We start from the raw sequence: 17,366 nt of genomic DNA on the forward strand, positions 1-17,366 counted from the left end.
ACAGAAGTAATGATGAATTGAAACTGAAGCGGCCTCCTGTCAAGTGTTTTTCTCACCTTCTGGAAAGATACCGTTATCTGTCTGCCTTGTGGCCTTCAGTTTGGGGCTTGTTAGCCTCATTTAAACTTTATCTCAGATGCTGTAGTATTGGCCCCTGTATTACCAGGACCTTCTCAGTGAGCTGGTACCACTTTATCTCACTCAAATTCTTTGATAGTGAGAGGAAATGAAAATATTTACGAAAGGCATTTAAGAGAGAATTCAGTGTAAAAACTTTACAGATTGTTTATTTTTAGAAACACAATGTATTTTGCTGACAAGTATATATAAACACAGGTTTTCATTTTCCTAAGTATTTAGCTTTGGATAAAAGTTTAATTGGAAGTAACATGGTGTCCTCAAGTATCAAGGGTGGCATTGCCCAAGTCACAGTGAAATTAAAGGGGTATGTACTGTGTTGCAATAAAAGTAGCCTTTGATGGCTGACAACATGGCGCAGTGGCTGCTGTTCAGGGACTGGAGTTTCGGTCTTAGCACTAAGTAACAAGGAAGGTGTCCCATAAATGCCTGTAACATCAGCTTTGAGGGATCCAACAGCTGCTTATGGCCTCTGCATGTGTACACAGGCATGCACAACCCATGCGATACAAAGCACACACTCTTACAGACATGCACACAAATAAAACAAATCTTAAAAATAGCACCTGAAATAAGGGCTCACGTACTGACCCACAGTTCTTGCCTTGGCATGCACCTGTGTCAGGTCAGTAGCAGGAATGGTCCTGGCAGATTCAGTTTGGGAATAATGAGGTTTCCCCTGCTGAATTCCGTGTTTCCCCTGGGGAGGGCTGCAGTATTTATTTTCTCGGATCAGCTCATGACTATGAAATCATTGTTTCCTCGAGGTCCATAATGAGGGTGCCGGTCCGTTATGCCATATTTATTTGATCTTTGAATCATACATAGGCTGTGCCCCGTCTCCAGGAAGGAAATGTAATCACTTTGAAAAGTTTAGGATCCATCGTCTCCAAGGGCCAATACGCGACTGACCCATTGAGGCATGCAAAGTTAATCTTTCCGTAGTCTGCTGGAATTCTGAGCTGCTAGGGGACCTGGCAGTGACCAGCACCATGGGTGATTCACACATTCCTGAGCTGCTCTCTCCTTCACTCACTCTCTCCGCCTTCATGGCTCACAAGGTGGTGAGTTACTTTGATGGTTGCTGTGGCAAGACACTCTACAAAACGCAACTCAAGGATAGAAGGGTTTATGTTGGCTCAGGGTAGAGAGGATGTAGGAAGTCACAATAGGGGGAGTTTGAGGCTGCAGAGGGGAGATGGATGCTGGTGCTCAACAGGCTTTCTTGCAATCTTTTTGTTTTTTCAATTCAGTTGGGAACTCCATTCCATAGGACGGTGCCTCTTACATTCGGCATGGGCTTTGCTTTCTCACTTCAACCTCCCTGGAAATTTTCTCAACAGCGTGTCTTCTCAGTGATTCCAAATCCATCAAGGTTGGCAGTGGTAATTAGGGATCACAGCATCATAAAGGGACCTGAGGTGATGCTGAACACCAAGCCACCGGTTTCTTTTCTGTATTGTGCAGCTCTGCAGAAGTTATGTATAGTCTTGGGTGAGATGAAACTGTTCGGAGGGTGCCTTTAATCCCAGGACCTGGGAGGCAGAGGCAGGCAGATCTGATTTCACTCAGTCTGTGTAGTGAGACCCTGTTGTTTCAAAACTAAAGACAGACAAGAATGAAAAAATGCCCTGCAGAGAATACCTCTGGTCAGGCTCAACCATCTAAGCTCAGAGATAAAGCAAGGCCCCCTTCCCCAGTTACACTCATTCCTGGGAACCACCTCATGGGGGGCAGGTGTGTCCCAGTCTGCCTTGCTCTGTGACTTGTTGGTCCCTGAGACTTTGTCATTCTGCAGGGTTGCTGAGGGCTGCATCACATCCTTGGTAGAGATGGCTCAGACCCTGCTGCAAATTTGAACACATTTGTTGATGCATGCACAGCTGATGGATTGGTCTATCCTCAACTCTCTGGTGGTCATCCTTAGGAGTGATGCAAGTTGCTCTTCCTTGTGTTTTTACTTATTGATTGTGTGCATGTGTGTGCAGGTATATTAGTGTATGCATGTGTGTGCAGGTGTATCGGTGTGCATGTGCCAGGCATATGGAGCCTCGAGGTCAACGCTGGTGTCTTGATCAATTGTTTTCCACTAAGCCTGGAGCTCACCAATATGGCTAGTCTCACTGGTCATCGGGCCCCCAAGGACCCTACTGCCTCTGCCTTTCTAGCCCAGTGGTTACTCACACAGACCACTCTACCCAATTTTTGACATGAGTTCTGGCAATCAAACTTGGATCTTGATGCTTGCATGGCATACTCTTTTCTGACTGAACCATTCCCCTAGACATACTTACATGTTCTCTCCACCCCAAGTTAGAGTCATTAGGTCCTCTCATTTTGTTTTTTTAATTCCCCACTTCTGTTAAAGAAATGCTCTCATTGCTGGCACATGGCAGGTTCCATTGGCATTTTGTTCTCTTGCTTACATTGCCTTCTGTACAGTTACGCTTGTTGGTTAGTTGTTCCAGTTCAATGGGTGATTCTGTGTCTGGTTTACCTCTGTGGAGCCCAGGATCTGATTGCCCCCGTCCTTTGTGTAGTGATGGCAGGGGAGAGAGGTAAAGATGGTTCACAGAAGATACGCAGCTTATCATAATGTAGTCTTACCTAATGCCCGGACATGGTCTCTGAGTGGCTTTATTCATCGTCTCTTGAGCCTCTAAAGGCCAATGAGACTGACATGCTCAGCTCAGCGACCTGTGAGTGGTGATCCTGGAGGGGTTCAGTCAGATACAACACCCCCCCCCCCCAGTCACGTGATGGGTCTTAATGGAGACCAGAGACTCACCTGTCACTTTCAGGCCTGGAGAATTTCCCATGAGCTGCATTGTTTGACTCCTACCCTGGGGCCCCTTGAACTGATAAGCTACTGAGCTGATAATAGGCTGAAACAAACCCAGCAGCTTTCAAGCATATTCATTAAGGAGGTGCTGAGCTCAGTGGGTGTAATGTGAAGAGGGCCTGCACTTGAGGGAACAAAGCTTGTCAGTAAGAGCTGCTGTGGGAGAGCATTGCTACTACTCCTGAGGCCCTGGGTTCAGTCTGCAGGACCAGCAGGACCAGGAAGGAAAGAACGTTCTACCTAGATGGGGTAGGGTGGGAAGAACGTACTTTAAGGGCGATCGGGTTGTGACCATGTCCTTGTCCTCCTCAGAAGTTTCAAACTGACCACTGTGGATATTTGAGCTGAGTACTTTGGGTCCCACACCTGTTCACCTGGTGGTGAATGCTGGATAAATAGAGGCATTTAGTTGAGTTTTCTAATGTGACTCATGTAACATTTATTTGTTTAGTATGTGTATGCTGCATGTGCATGTGTATGAATGTACACATGTATGAATGTGTATATGTGTGTGTTGGTGTATATGTATGGATGCACATATGAATGCATGTGTAGAAGCCAGAGGTTGATGACATGTGTCTTCCTCAGTTACTCTCCACTTTAGGTACTGAGGCCTTGTCTCTCACAGATCAGCTAGTCTTGGTAACAAGCTTGCCCAGAGTATCCCCTTTCTCAGCCATCGAGAGCTGTGGCGCTGAGGATTTGAACTCCTGTCCTCATGATTGTGCTGCAAGCGCTTTATCCAGAGCCGTCTCCCTATCCCTGATGTATCATTTAAATGTACTGTTCCCTCAGCGATGTAGCTGATGGTAGAGTTCATATTCACCTTCTTGGGAGGGTGTGGGAACAGAATTTTAAGTACTGTTGAACTTAAAAAGCTAGCAACTTTTCGTCTCAAAAAAACTCGGGGAAGAAAAATGTAGGACGCGTTTGTATTAAATGAAAGTGATGTCATGGTGACAAGCAGGGCCACTCTGGGACTCCACGACTGCCTGGTCTTCACACTGAAAAAGGGTAGGAGTAACGTAGATTAATGACCGTGCTCAAATGCGGTGCCTGTGAGCAGGTGGAGGCCAAGCACACCCTCTGTCTCACTGGAAAGCAGAATTGCTGGAGTTCTCTGGCAGGTAAATTTTGCTTGTCAGTGCCGGGAGGATCTTGTCTACCCGCCCTCAGCTCCAGGGGCCTTCTGATTGTCATCAAAAGAACTCCGACAAGACACACACAATGTTCTAGGGCAGGTAGAGTTTATTACGGAGAAAAGAAAGGCTCTCTCAAGGGATGAGAGTGGACAATGGTTCCAGGAGCTGTTGTGGAGGAAAGCACTCTTGTGTTGAATAGCTTTAGGTCAACCTGCACAAGCTAAAGTCATCTGAGAGGAGGGGCCCTCATTTAAGAAAATGGCTCCATATGGTTAGGCTGCAGGCAAGCCTGTAGGGTGTTTTCTTAATTAATGTTCATTAAACCATTAGGGGCGGGCCTAGCCCATTATGGACAGGTGCCATCCCTGGGCTAGTGGTCCTGGGTTCTATAAGAAAGCAAAGCCAGTAAGCAGCACTTCTCTATGGCCTCTGCATCAGCTCCTGCCTCCAGGTTCCTGCCCTGTTTGAGTTCCTCCTATCCTGGCTTCCTTCAGTGATGAACTACAATGTGGAAGTATAAATCCAATAACCCTTTCCTCCCCAATAGAAACCCTAAATAAGACAATTCTCAATGGGTAAAAATGGCAATGACCAGAGAGGCCATTGTGTTGACCTCTGTGGTTAGCTAGGCTTTATGCTATTTCTTTGTTTCTGCGATGGGCAACTTTCCTGTCCAGGTAAATGACAGACTCATTTGGGAAAGGACAGTGGTATGTCTCTGAAACTTGCCTGTTAGACAGTAATCTTTTTAGGCTAGATACAATAGACAGAGGCCATGTTAAAACCCGTAGTTTTGAGATGCTGGCATACCTAGCCTGTTGCCAATCCTCATGGACCACAGAAAGACCATCCACTTGCTGAAGGTGGCTCTTGGTCCAACTAGGTGAGGGCCACTTTATTCACATGACACTGGAGAAAGTAGGGAAGGTGAAGATGGTGATTCACAGCTGAGCGATCTTGGTGGCCACTAATGGTCCCCCTTGGAACCAAGCTGATGTCCAGTTCATGTGGAAGGCCTCGCTGGACTATTCTGGGTCTCACTTTGTCCATCTATAAGATGTTCAGGGTTGGTATCAGTGTGCCCTAGGATCAAGCATCTCTTCCCCTCATTTAGTCCACAGTGAAAGGGGCTATTACAACTTCCTGTCATTTTCAACATCAGTCCTGGTGATAGGCTGGGGAGGCAGCTGTTTTAGAATAGAATTATGATGAGTTGTTGGTAATCTGCTGGCTTAGTTTTTCCATTTACCTGTTTATTGCTTCTTTCTTTAAGCGCCATGTATAAGCAGCCAAGCTAGACACCAGTGGGAGAGCATTAACCCTATAAGACTTGGGAGAGGAGGGTAGGTAAGTGAGGAAGGCACATACTGAGACACAATGTCATTATCACATGAAAATGACGAACGTGGAAAACATGCATTTCAGAGTGTTTTGGTTAGTAAAATAGCTGTCTGTCAAGCCATCCATGAAATAGGGTAATTCTTGGGTTTTGAGGATCATCAGTATGTTCTATTTAGATGCATTCCAACGAAGCTCAATTCGATTTTCTCTTCTTACCAGTTCACAATACTTTTGATCCACCTGAGTTGATATCAAAGTGAATTGTATTATTTTGTCACTGTGAGATTTATTCTATATGGCAGGCAACCTTGACTAATAGACCAGATGCCTGAAATTTTTCTTTGAGCCATGTATGTCTTTTTGGACCATGTTAGCTATTGCTTGTGATTTTAAATTATCATCTGTAGAGTAAAGAGAGTGAGTGGTTTTCATGTTTGTATAAGCCAGGCATGGTGGCACATGCCTTTAATCCCAACACTTAGGAGCAGAGGCAGGAGGATCACTGTGAGTTCCAGGATAGCCTGGTCTACATAGCAAGCTCTAGGCCAGCCAAGGCTATCTAAAACAAACAAAATGTTTGTATACCTTTGTTTATAGTCTGTCTGTGAGTGCACGCAGATGTCAGAAGACAACCTATGGAACTCAGTTCCGTCTCTCCACTGCGGTTCCTGCGGATGGAACTCAGGTTATAGGGCTTGTCAACAAGTGCCTTTACTTGCTGCCCATAGGTTTTGATTTTTTTTTTTGAGACAGGATTTTGTTCTGTAGGCAGGCCGGGCTTGCACTCACAGCACTCCTCCTGCCTCAGTCTTCCAATGTTAGGATTACAGATATGAACCACAGTCCTCGGCTTAGGCTGGTTTTAGAAGGACCACACCAGTTCTGCTATTGGAACCCTGCAAGTTGAAACCATTATCCCCATCATACCACACTGTCCAGCTGCATCCCTATAGAATGCACTGTGGTGACAATCAAGTACCTGCCAATGTGACTTTACAGTGAAAGATTAGTCCCGCCTCGTTCCTCTTGTTCTGACCACTCAGCAAGTACTTTTCATGCTTTAATCACAATCAATACTTTTACAGTAACGAATATCATCTCTGTCTTATAGTTGAGGAAACTGGAGGTTCAGACTGTCTGAAATATAGACCCATGCTCTAGACCTGGGTGGCAGAGTCAGCCTACTGGCTCCATAGTGTTCCCCTGTCAAGGATGGAGATGCTACACCGCATCCTCAGCACCTAATGTGGTCCATGCTGGGCCCTTCAATCTACACATCTGAAATCTGGAATCAGAAACCTTTGGGGTATCATTGTTAGCAATTCAGAAAATTTGGTGAAGTCTATACAACTATTCCAAAATCCGAACATCTCTGTGATCTGAAATGTTGTGGTTCCAAGAGTTTGGGTAGGAGGCACTCTTATCTGTGTATCGTGTAAATGTCAGAGGTTCTGTGGGGTCTTAAACTAAGACACATCTCTCAATACTCAGGATATAAGGTAGGAGAGCCACTGAACTCAGGAGCTGGAGCCCAGCCTGAGCTATATGGCAAGAACCCAGCTCTAAATAAATGGACAAAAAATGGCAAACCCACCCTTCTCTCCTCATTTTCTTCAATCTGTTTCCTGGTGGGTGTGGGGGAGGATTTTCTGGTTTGATGACTAATGGGCCACGAGCACATCTCTGGGGAGCATGTCAAACATAGGTTTCATTCTCTGTAATTTGAGAAGGCCTACAGACTGCCTGTTTGCTAAGAATGAGTCCTTCCTCCTCTGACTCTCCTGCCCTGCGTGATAACTCTTGGAGACGTGCTGGCCTCACTAGAGTCTCGGCTAGTCCTCCACCCCAGGGATCCTCTCTCTACCGTTGGCTCATTGAACCATTTCCTGCTCTTCTATTTTAAAGTGGCCACTTGTCCCTGGCTGCCTGATGACCTGTCTGTCTGCACAGCACATCTCTCTACGATATTTTCATAACTTTGCCCTCGTTTGTTTTGACTGCTTCTCTCTGTTTGAATGAAGCTCAGTGTGACCACAGACATTGTCCTATACTGTATGTCCAATGACCGGAGTAGTTAGTAGCTTGGCCACCCTAGGCTCACCTGCCCATCTGGTCTTTCTATTTATCCTCTACTTGGTTATTATCTGCCTTTGCATCTATCAACCTCTTTATCACCTATAACCAGCTACCTCATTTTTGTCTACCTACCTATCCATTTATCTCCCCCTTTTCCTGTCCGGGCTCACTGTCTTCTCTTCCTCCCTTGCCTATCATCTGTCCATGCTTACTGGCTTCCATTCATCCATGTGAGGTTATGGGATGGAGCAGTAAACCTCCCCCTCCAGTTAGCGCGGGGGAAGACCCTTAGATTTTCTTTATAGTTAATCATTTAACCTTGTACCCATTTCTCTATAGATTTTTTCCCTATCAAGTCTGTGATATAGCACAATGTCGAGATGTTGACTTTTAACCACAAAATTCAGATTGTGAAAAACTGTTGCTCACCACTTCTGTCTCTTTGATGTCTTTTGGCAGGGCTGAGTGATTGACAAAGATACCTCTTCAGCCAGCTCCTTGTGGATGAATGAATGACTACACTCAGCGTTGTCTACACACGTTTTTCTACTTAAGGGTAAGTTTGAGGCATTGTGTCTCACATCTGTGAGAGTCTGTGTCAGTCTGGTGTCTTTGCTGAATGACCACATTCCTGTGTTGCTGTGAAGCTGGGAATCAGGCAGGGCAGTGGATTCCTCAGTGCTGATATGGAGGATCTGGCACTCATGGGCTCCAGTCTGAGTAAATTATCACAAAGGCACTTGGCTGGATGATCCGTTCAGTGTGGAAATCTGCCCAGTCCCTCTGTGGGGCTCTAGATGGAGGAGATCGAGCTCTCCAGCTGTGTCTTGGATGTCAGGTACTGATTGACACATGTTTAGATGTCGCAGTATGTAGACGCTCCCATCTGAGAACATTTAGGAAGTACAGTTTCTGGCTGGAGTTGTAGGATAGGTAAGCTCCAAGCTCTGGCCATAAGGAATCCGCCAAGGTGAGGTAAGATTCCCACTGCATCGTTTCTGCTGTGCCATCCTCGGGTTTTCCCTGGTAGATGTGTTGTTGGAGAGGCTGGCATTCCAGGCAGTGTCTGGGGAAGAGGGTCTGCAGCCCATGATGCTTTGCAGAAGTGCACTCACAAAACAAACTTCCAACAGCCTTTGCCTCTTTTTCCTGGTTGGTTACATTGTACGAAATTAGCTCTCAGCTCACAGATCTATCTCTGAGGGTCCAGAAACCACCAATCAAATGGTTGCGCGGCCCCGTTCTGCCACCGTATTTTAATTTTCTGCTGAATGATGATCCCTCCCTGATACCTGCTTTGCTTATTCATTTGTTCATATATTTGTGTATCAACTTCTTGTCCTCATTGGAGCCAGAAGTTCTATCTGGTTCATTGCTGCCTGGTTCCTGAGCCCACATCTGTGCATGGTGCACAACAGGCAGCGTGTGTGTGTGTGTGTGTGTGTGTGTGTGTGTGTGTGTGTGTGTGAGTATGTGATGTATATAAGTGAATGTGTAGTATGACATGATGTGACCATGTGTCTTCGTGTGGTGTGGAAGCCGGGGGCAACCTCAGGAGCCGCCCATCTTAATTTTTATTGAGACACAGTTTCCAGCTGGCCTGGCTTGCTGATTTGGCTAGGCTGACTGGCCAATGAGCCCAAGAGACCCATATGTTTTCACCTCCCCAGCTCTGGGATTCCAGGCTCACACTGCTCCTGAAATTTTTTTACATGAGCTCTGGGGATTGAACTGTGTTGTAGAATATTGTCCCCTGAACACAATATTCACTGTCTTTAGGACAGCTGCAACTAGTTAAGACCCCTGAGCCTGGCCTGTTGACTGTTGACCTTCCATCATAGAAGTAAGGGGGGAGGGGGAGCCATTGAACCTTCACCTGAGATTCCAGCCATCCCCTTAACCCTGCACCTCCTGGCCATTAGTATGTAATTCTGTCCTAATTTCATGACTCTGGAGATGTTAGAATTTGTAGTCTGTGGAAGGATAATGGGGTGAGGGCACTCCATCTATGTAGCTCTCGATAAGACACCGTCCATGCCGGGGCCAGCCTTTTGGTGGTATTGCTGCTTTTGCCCAGGGAGGCAAAACATGTCATCTATGTTTCTGTGAGTAACTCCTCCAGTATTCTCTGTACGAAAGCGATAAACTCACTCCCAGAAGTGTAATTTGCTGGACTCTGCTTTGGTGGGAAAGGGTTCCCACACTTGGTGGCAAGGTCTGTGTCAGGCTGGAGTTTCTAGGGAAATGCTGTATACGTGTGGGGCGTACATGTACGTGGAGGCCTGAGGTTGACATCAATCGTCTTCCTTGATCACTCTCCACCTTATATACTGAGCCAGGGTCTCTCACTTGAATCTAGAGTGTGCCAATTTGGCTTGTCTAGCTAGCCAGCTTGCCCTAGGGGTCCCATCTCTGCCTCCCATGTGTTAGGATTAAAGTTGGCTGCTATCCCTGCCTGGCTTTTCTGTAGGTGCTGTGATCTGAACTCTGGTCCCCACATTTGTGGGCAAGTACTTTACTCTCTGAGCCATGTCTCCCCCCCCTCCCCAAATTATAGATATTTAATACACCAGCTGGATGTAAAAATGATCTTACCCTGAGCTTGGCTGGCTTGCTCCCTTCTTTTCCTTAGAAATCTCACAGCTTGCTGAAATGGGAAGTGTGTATCATTTGCGCATATGTGTGGACCCTGGGACTAGCTTGTCCACTGGACCCCAACTCCACCTGGACATAGCCCTAACCAGGAGCCAAAAATAGACCAGCCGGTGTCTCAGGAATCTGCTCAGAACCTCCCGAGCTCCAGGGAGACCAACCTGGGGTCTGTTTTCTTTGTTTTATCTGATGGGAAGGCATGCTTCTGGTGCATGTGCTGAGGTAGACCAGGAGGGAATGCAGTGTGGGGCAGGGACATTCATGGCCGGTGACTTAAGCAGTGAGGAGGCAGGCTGGGGAGAGGGGAGTGGGCAGATAGCGACCGGAGGGGAGTCACAGTAATTAGTGGGAGTTTGAGAGTGGCTAAATGATTGCTGAACCCACTGGAAGGTATTCTCAGCTGCTTTCTTTTTTTTTTTTTTTTTTTTTTTTTTTTTTTTTTTTTTTTTTTTCCAGAGAGTGCTGAGAGGCACCCTTTGCTCAATAGATTTAAACAAAAAGAGAGCAGCCCATCTGTGCAGGTGATGGAGGAGGCCCCCAAATTAAAAGGAAGCTTGGGCTTTGTAGACTGCTCTGTTCATCTCTTCTCCAACTTGGGCTCACCAACTCTGGTTTGCACTCATTAGGAGCCTTGCAGCCTGTACCACTTTAGTCTAAAAAAAACCCACCGAGTTGAGAGAGAGCCTGGACAAAGCACTTGGTTACCTTTAGAGCCAGGCAAGATAGGATCACATTCTGGGGGGTTCAAGGATAATCCTTAAAATGTTGTAAACAGCATTCAGGGCTATTGTTTATAGGCCAAGATTCCATGAGTATTTTTTCCTAAAAGATTTTTTTTTGTGTGTGTGTCCCCACCAACAAGTTCATTTTATCTTTTTAGTACCCTGACTTTTTAAAACTACGCATTGCGTGACTTGCAGTCACATCACCATTTACTTACTATGAAGCAATCCATTTGAATTTCAAAATGGAGGTTGTAGGGGCCGGAGAGAGGGCTCAGTGGTTAAAAGCACTTGTTCACCCTTTCAGAGAGCCAGAGTTGAGTTCCCAGTGCCCACATTGAGCAGCTCCAGGGGGTCTGATGCCCTCTTCTGGCTTCTGAAGGGATTCACATGCATCTGTGCATACAAACAGGCACAAGGCATACACATCAAAGAGCACACAATGCATACATACACATAAAATAAAAAGCCTTCAGAGGTCTTAATGCATTCTTTCATTTTGAATTGTCAAAGTGAATTTAATTTGGATGTATTAACTTATAGGAAAAAATTCCTAGAAAGGAAAGCTTATGAAGAATTAGTTTAACACTTTAATTTTTGTCATATAACACTTGTTTGTTCTTAGAAAAGTAACTAGTAATTAATGAGGTTTGGGGCAGCAAGGTGGCTCAGTGGGTGCCTGCCACCAAGTCTGAAAATACTTGAGTTCAATCACCAGGACTCACACCGTAGAAGAGACAGGCTTCCATAAATTGTCCTCTGACCTCCACATGTGGGCAGTGGTTTTCGAATGCACATGCAAGTGCACACATGTGTGCACACACAAACACAGAGGTTTTTTTTTTTTAAAAATTAACAAGATTTGCTTGTTTAATGCAAGATAACACTTGAACCTTTTCAATATTCATGGTGTAAACCTCATTTCCATAATGATCAACTCCTTTAGGCATTTTTGCATGTCTGATATCTTTTAAACACTCAGAAAAAGGTTCTGTTTTGAAATTTAGATTTACACTGGCTTTAGAGTGATAACTATTTAATTTTGAATTTTCTCTGACTTAAGAGATTTTTGAAGTCATTTCTAGTTTGCTTTAAAAGTTAAAACTGTATTTCTCACTCAATATCTAGCAGCCATTTTGGGGGGACTTATGCAGTGTGGCCCCTGTCATCACCAGGGTCTCCTTAGAGCAAGAGGCCAGTATGTGGCCAGGCAGCAGTGTGGTCCTGATGATGAAGATGTAGCTAGAGGCTTGCTTGGGCATCCCCTTGAGCTGGAAGCAGCTCAGAAGAATGGCTGAGGGATTGAGACAGAATCTCCTGACAGTTTAGTTTGATCGGAGGGGTCACATGTGGGGTGGTTTTATTTACTTATTTACATAGATTCACTGTAGAAAATAATGGGTTTCTTGGTGATATTTTCATGTCTGTGTTTGATCTTTTTGATCATTTATCACTTTCCTTTGCCTGCCTTTACTTCTTCCCCTCCTTTCTTTCTTTCTTTCTTTCTTTCTTTCTTTCTTTCTTTCTTTCTTTCTTTCTTTCTTTCTTTCTTTCTTTCTATGTCTCAATTGGACATACGAGGAAGCATGTGATGTTTTATCTTTTGAAGTCTGGCTTATTTCATTTGACATGGTGATCATTAGTTCTGTCCTCGTTTTCACAAGTGACACAATTTCATTATTAAAAGTGAATAAAACTCCACTCTGTGCATAGACCATATTTTATCTTTTCATCTGTCGGCGGGCTCCTAAGGTGCTTTTATAACTTGACTATGGGAGGAGTGAGTGCTTCTATAAACATGGATGCTTAGGTATGCCCCTCAAGGGCTACCTGAGGTACCTTTGGGCGTGTCCCTTTTGAGTGGTGTAGCTGGATCATAGGACAACCCTGCTTTTAGTTTCCTGAGGTTGCCTTCTTCTTAAGGAAGGTGTCTTAGTCAGGGTTTCTATTGCTGTGAAGAGACCCCATGACCGTGGCAACTCTTAGGAAGGAAAGCATTTCTTGGGGCTGGCTTACAGTTCAGAGGTTCAGTCCATTATCATCATGGCGGGGAAGCATGGCAGCATGCAGGCAGATATGGTGCTGGAGAAGGAACTGAGAGGTTTACACCTTGATCCACAGGCAGTAGGTGGAGACTGTGTCACACTGGGCATAGCTTAAGCATACGAGACCTCAAAGCCTGCCTGCAAGGTGACACCATTTCCTCCAACAAGGCCACACCTTGTCATAACGCCACTCCCACTTGGGGCCAAGCACTCAAACACATGCATCTGTGGGGGCCCATCCTATTCAAACCACCACAGAAGGCAACAAGCAGCTTCTGATAGAAGGACTGAGACTGCCACAGAGAGTCTTCTATTCATCTTTACGTCCTCCCCACGATAGACGTCTTCTCTCTCTCTCATTCATGTCCTTACTCATTCATGCTTTCACTAACATAGTCACTGGACATTCACTGTGTGTCAGCTTTTTTTTTTTTTTTAAGTAGTGGATTTTCTAGTAATACAGGATCTTAACAAGATCTAAGCTAGATGCAAAATATATTCATTTTTAAAGATTTATTCATTAGGCATATGAATGTTTCACCCGCACTTATGTGTGTGCACCACATGTTTGCAATACCTGCAGAGGCCAGGAGAAGATGCCCTGGAACTGGAGTTAAGACTGCTGTGAACCACCATGTGGGTGGGGAATCAAATATAGGTTCTCTGGAAGAGCAACCAGTGCTCTTAACCACTGGGCCGTCTCTCCAGCTTCCAATTTACATTCTCAGGCAGACTCTGTGTTAAATGCTTTGCATTTAATGTTTGACTTAATCCTTACAGTAAACCTGGGAGGCAAGAGGTGTTCTCCCCATCTTACAGGTTGGGAAACAGGCTCAGAGAGATTAAATCATTTGTATCAAATCACACAGCGGTATTGGTAGACAGGCTGGAGAGGCTGTAATACCTTGATGCTGGGGGAACCGGTCAGCTTCCAGGGTACCACAACCAAGTGGCAAACACACTGCGTGTGTCTGTTGTATATTTGCATGGGTTTTCGGCATCTTGCCTGGGAGGCAGATCTTTGGACATGAAGGCTGTTGTACCCACCTTCACTCTGGTCTCTGTGCTGATTTAAAGATGTTGCGTTTGGCACAGCCTGGCTAGATTTGGAGTTTTTGCTCAGCTGGGGAGAAAAATCACCAGCTCAGTTAATATTTCTGCAAACCTTTGTGTTCTTGTAGGCAATGTTTCTGTAGTTTTGTGCTGGTCCATCCCCTGTGGTCTGAAGGATTGCTCTTCCGCAGAAATAACACAGGAGATGTCCTTTTATGTAGGAGATATCCAGATTTTTTTTCTTATTAGTGTGACTGGACCAAAGAGTCATGCTTGTGCGGGATTAGTCTTCTGGAATCTTGTTTGGACAAAGGCAGCTTATGTTTTTAACTCTTGTTTATTGTTGCTATGTTTTCCTTTATTTAACTCCATGCTGATGATCAGTCAGTAATAAGGGATGCTTCTGCTGAGCTGTTTCTCAGTAATTATCTGAGCAACCTTCAAAGTATGGCTGATACTGAATTGAGTTTCTCAGATTCAAAGCAGAGTGATTATTGATATCACCTCATAGTACTTTAAAAATTGCCTTTTGACATTGGAGGATGAAGTTCAGTGGTTGAGCACTTAGCATGTTGTGGCTTTCATCATCAGTATCATAAAATTATTTTTAGCTTTTCTTGGCCCTTTGTATACTTTAATACATTTGTTTTTGTTTTCATTTGTGGTGAGTGCTGCTGTTAGCCACTCCATTTTAAGATGAAGCAAATAGATTTCAGGTAGCACTGGCATTGCTAAAGTGAATTGCTGACCTGGGTTCTGAGATACGTCTATTATACTCACTATAATTTTATTTTTATCGTTTGTGATAGTGGGGCATATGTGTTTGTATAAATTATTTTAATTTTTGTGTGTGGCTGAATATCAAATCCAGAGCCTGGTGCATGCTAGCAAACACTTATCATCACCAAGTCCTCGAAATTTAAAAGAATGCTTATCTGGCGACTTCACTCGTGTGTGTGACCTTTTCTGCTCACGCTTACCACCGCACCCTCTGTCCCCCTCTCGTCCCCACCCATACCCCTCCTCCTGCCATGCCCAGACTCAACCTCCATGTCTTTTTATTATGTCTTTGCTTTTGCTCTGTGACCCCCGAGTTTAATCAGGGGCCAGCTGTAGGGATGTGGATGTGGAGCTGTCTGTTAGAGCATGGGAATCACCAGTGGCTACATCACTGAATAGAGTCACATCCTCTCCCCCCAGAAGCCCTCCACTGTCAACAGCGGAAGCTGTTCTGTTGATGGGCTCAGTCTTCTACAGCCCCTGTGCCGACACCCACAGCTTCCGCAAGTCCATAAGTGCTAGGGCCACATTTTGTGACTGTCCCTGCCATCCTCCGGCCTTTCATTCTTTCTACCCTTTCTTCCACGATCAGACTTCATTTTATTCTAGAGGAATATTTTATCTACACCATATTTTATCATTTTACACGTTCCATCTTTTCTCCAAGAGATGCAGAAACCCTCATGAGCATGCCTTTGTGCACACGTGTGCTCGCTCCCACAGTGTGGAATATTCATATTCTTGATTACAATCAGGATGACAAGTTTTGTTTAGTCTCAACGAGGCATTTAAGCAAAACAGTGTTTTTCATGGACTGACATGTGTGAACACATATGCCATTTACTCCCACCTTTTATTAAGAAAATTTGCAAGTTTTTTTTTCTGAGTACAAAAAGAGATCAAAAGAACCATAGAGGGAGAACCCATCAGCTTGCCACTTAAATTCTATAATTGTTAGCATTTCTGTGATATTTGCTTTTAGCCATACTTTTGCATTATATGCTTCTGAAGTGAACACTTCTCAAGTAGCAATTTACATGTTTCTTGGGGATCTTTGCCAAGGCATTTAATTTTAGATGCCTGTTAACACATATGCCCTGTTACACCATCTTGTAATGGAATAGTGAAAAGATGAAGCCTGGCTTCCTGATTTGAAAATAGACAGGGTTTTGGAATTTGGGGATAGAGGCCTAAATTGAAAGTATTTTGTTGAAGCTTCTGTGTCTAAGGAATTTGAAAATCATCTTACATCATTTGAGACCCTGGTGACTTTGTACATGCTCAGTTTCAAGTCCACTTGAAACGTCTGGTCATGGTTGGCAGTGATTTGTTATCACAGATCATTCTGACATTAAAGGGATCTACTTATAAAATGTATCACAAGATCAGAATTACCTTCAAATCTAAAGGCAGGATGATAGAGATGCTCATGTGATTCCAGACATGCAGCTGTACTGACAGGGTATCCACCCTCAAATGCTGCTGTGTTTCTGCCTTCCTTCTGGTAGAATTTTTCCATTCCTATCTAGGAGTCTTCTCCTTCAAAGTTATTTTTCCCCCACTCTAGATTATTTATGTGTATATGTTATTATTTTATTTTATTGTGTGTGTGTGTGTGTGTGTGTGTGTGTGTGTGTGTGTGTGTGAGAGAGAGAGAGAGAGAGAGAGAGAGAGAGAGAGTGTGTGTGTGTGAGAGAGAGAGAGAGAGAGAGAGAGAGAGAGAGAGAGAGAGAGGGGCAGAGGCGTGCATGTGATGGGCAGAAATGATGCAATTATCTGTGTGTCCCTGTCTGGAGGCCACACATTGACTTTCGGGTATCCTATCACTTTCCGAATTATTTTGAGACAGGATCTCATACGGAACTTGAAGTTTATTTATCATTTTAACTAGACTGGCTAGCCAGTGCACGCTCAGATTCACTGGTCTCCCCCATATTCCCCCCAGTCCAGCACTGGGTTCCAGGCATATACTTTTATGTGGGCCCTGGGGATTGAACTCTGGTCTCCTGCTGTGCACACCCTTTGCCATCTCCCCATCCCTACTTACCTTTTAAAAAAGTAACAGCCATGATGCTGCTAGATGTCAAGAATCAGTGGTCAGTGACGTAGTGGTACTCTTCGTCCTTCAGTATTTACCTAGGGCCTTTCAAAAACACACATTTGGGGAATTCCCATGTTTTCTGTTCTGTGACTCGGTTTCTATGGCAACCTTCTTACTCAGTCAGAGGCTGTGGTTTCTTGGGTGTGTGTCTTTGCTCCAGTGCCTGGTGCTGAACAGCTCTGTGACCTTGTGCCTACATTTATGGCCTCTGTCACCTATCTATTGTTTATTTTTGAGATAGGATCACACTCTGTGGTCCAGGCTAACTTTTCAGCTCCTGACAGTTTTCCTGCCTCAGCCTACCAGATTCTGTTGCTTGCGGGCATGGACCACTATGGTGAGCTAAGGCATCAGTTTTAAAATATGTAGAGGAAAGAGGCTGAATTGGGTGTTTTTGTTTGTTTTTGTTTTGTTTTGTTTTGGCCCGCTTCACCAGTATTAAAAGTTTCTGGCTCTGTGTTAATTTAAAATTTT

General features: G+C 44.6%; 1 protein-coding gene across 1 annotated transcript in view; it reads left to right on the forward strand.

Moving 5' to 3' along the window:
• The first annotated feature begins 7,996 nt into the window (after window positions 1-7,996).
• Tiam2 (TIAM Rac1 associated GEF 2) overlaps window positions 7,997-17,366 on the forward strand; it is a 140,387-nt gene continuing 131,017 nt past the window's right edge. Inside the window, exon 1 of the mRNA XM_059272808.1 lies at window positions 7,997-8,095. The gene's annotated coding sequence lies outside the window, so the exon portion shown is untranslated. The remainder of the gene's footprint in view (window positions 8,096-17,366) is intronic.

Source organism: Peromyscus eremicus, chromosome 8b, assembly GCF_949786415.1.
Source record: "Peromyscus eremicus chromosome 8b, PerEre_H2_v1, whole genome shotgun sequence".
In the NCBI taxonomy this organism is placed as follows: Eukaryota; Metazoa; Chordata; class Mammalia; order Rodentia; family Cricetidae; genus Peromyscus; species Peromyscus eremicus.